This window comes from Cryptomeria japonica, chromosome 11 (assembly GCF_030272615.1).
Source record: "Cryptomeria japonica chromosome 11, Sugi_1.0, whole genome shotgun sequence".
Classification (NCBI taxonomy): domain Eukaryota; kingdom Viridiplantae; phylum Streptophyta; class Pinopsida; order Cupressales; family Cupressaceae; genus Cryptomeria; species Cryptomeria japonica.
The window spans coordinates 583,130,772-583,133,741 of record NC_081415.1 but is presented as its reverse complement, the minus strand read 5'-3'; positions in this window follow the sequence as shown (position 1 = coordinate 583,133,741).

Genomic DNA, 2,970 nt, shown 5'->3' with positions numbered 1-2,970 from the left:
TAATCTATTGATTTTTTTCTTACTTCAAAATTCCTTTTTGTTTGCTTCTTCAATTAATCTATTGACTTCACTATGAGTAATACAAGTACATCTATTTACTAGCTCTCTCTCCTTCATTTCTCTATCAAGTTTGTGTGCATTCATTCTTATAGCATCTATTATATTGTACAAGTCCTTTGGAATAGACTTTTCTAACTCAATTAATGTCTTACTAAAGTTATGTAAGTATAATACTACTGCTTCCTTAACCTTCCTTTGGTCACCATCATCAAAATTTTCAAAATTTTCTTCAAGATTCTTTAAATTTCCATTTACTAATATTTCATCTATCAACTAATTTGTTGATAGTGGAGGAATGATTGTGTACTTACCTTGTATATTGCCAGATTCAAGGTCTTTTTCAAGTTGACTTTTGACCTGTTTACCCCTTTGGGATCTTCTGGTAGGAGCAGGATCTAACTTGGTCTTTTTTCTTTTCTGTGCTCCACCGGATTGAGGCTTTCTCACCAGTCTGACAAATTCTCCCTTTTTCTTAGCTCTTCTGGCCTCTTGCTCAGATTCAATTTCTGAGGCCACCGGGGATACTGCAAAATAGGTTCTTTTGGGTTTTTCTTTTTGCTTCAACACACCTTTTCCAGATGGGCTTGGTTTTGTAGGTTGTGCCACCGGAGCAGGAGCAAACTTAGTTGCCTTAGGTTTTTCCTTGGAGGGAACCGGATCAACCTTGGTTTTCTTGGTTTCCTCTTTGGCCTCCTTTTGAGAATATTTTTCTCTTTCTTTCTTTGCCTCCTCCTTGGTGAAACCCATTTGAGCAGCTACTTCTTCTGCCATCTTAGTTACTTTTCTCTTTTAGGCAAGAGGAGTGAACTCACTAGTAGAAATATGGCCAATAAATGACTACATGACCAAAAGATTTAGTCACGAGACCAAATTTTAGCATCCTTTTACAAAAAAGCTATGAATGACTAAATAAATGACTAATTTGGTCATCGGGTGAGATCACACAAATAAAAATGACTAAAGAAATGACTAATTTGGTCATCAGGTAAGAAAACACAACTATAAATGACTAAATAAATGACTACTACTCCTCTATACTATTAGTCATGAGGTATCCCTCATTTGATAACACATTATACAAAAGTTGGACATTAAATTAGCAAGTACAGGGCATTAAATCAAAAATTTCTATCACAAGAATTGGAATGCGCTCAACTACTAGGTACTTTCCCCTATTTAGCTTTTAATTGAAAATGAAACAACATTGCTTTCAAACTAGGTACTTTATATTCTATGTGCATTTATACATAGCTTTTGGTTTATAATAGATATTTTTATTAAAAAATGATCGATTTTAATATTTTTGTTTGTAAAATATTAATCATTTAAAATATTAATTTTATTTATAAATAATAAATAATTATATTGGCATATGTATTATATTATATTATATTATATTTTTATTTTCATTAAAAATATAATAAGAATAAAAGTAATAACATTTCACCACTACTACATAAAAAGGAGGTTTAAGACAATTTTTAAAGACAAAATAATTATTTTCTTAAACATTTAAATTATTATTTAAATTATCTTAAATTAAAAGTATTTTGATTGCCTTAAATAAAAATGAAAGATAGAAAAACTTGAATTTTAGCATATTGAGCTACTCATTAAGGGAAAATGAATGACGCCAAGTGGATTTTTGTCTGAAAAACATTTAGCATATCAAGCGGCAAATGAATGGCACCAAGTTTTTCATCTCCAGGCAATAGCTTATTCATATAATATCTACTTTCATCTCGTGTCTACCTTTGTCTCCTACGGGTATGTATTCATCTTGCCTCTAACATTTAAATGTATTGTTTGCTCCTGGTTTTGCCTTGTTTACTTTTGAAGCAATAGTCGTAGCAAGGGTAGTGTGCCTATTGATAAATATAGAGATGCATTCATATATAGTCAACTGATTTTGCATGATGATCAAATGATTGATTAGATTCCAAGAGCTCAGATGTCAGATAGAAATTATTTCATGCCAAGAGAGACTCCCAAATGTTCCAAAAATGAAAGTTTTGGGATGCAAATTGCTGCTAATATATAGGCATATCTATAAAGTATCTTTTTTCAGGACAAATCTTCTTTAAGTGTTCAAAATTTCTCTACTATTATCATCAAAATTGCTCTCATCTTTTGAGGTCTGGACCTATTGCCCATGATTGTCCTAACTTTTTGACAAGAATTTTGCTTTAATAGTGCTTCTATATTACTGTTCTAGGTCATTTACTTGTCCTTCTTCACTATACTTTTATGATTGGATTATCTTTGTCTAACCTTGAGGGTTTTGATCTTCATTATTATACCCTTAGACTAACCATTATCACTCTGCAAGGTTATTAGACCCTTCAAGTGACTATATATTTGTCTTCACAACTGTCTTTTGTGGATTTATAACCTTTTTTAGGATTTTATGCATTGTGTTCTTTTGGTTCAATCATAGTATCTTCTGCAATGCATGCTTTGATAGGCCTCATGATTGAATATCTCTACCCTTTTGATGGATTTTCTAAGAAACCTTCATTCATTCATTCTTATTTATGCTAGTTTTGCAATGGTTTGTCTCAAATGCTGCTACAATCTTTCATGCAAGCATTAATGTCTTTTGGCAGTGACTCTCGATTGTGAGAATCTGGACTGTTCCATTCTAAAATTTGTGACTATTTGAAAGACTATGTTTTGTTATTATCATTGAAAGACTTTTTTAAATCTCTTTGTCACTTGATTGTGAAAATTGAGATAAAACCTCATGACTGCAAGAATACCCTTTTCTAACATATCACTATCATTTTCATACTTTTTTTAATTGTGTTTGATTCAAATATCATATTGTCTTGTAGCATCTCTAACTCTTGACCTTGAAAGGATCCTTAGCCTACCATACTCTTCATGTTAAACTCTATATCCATATTCACC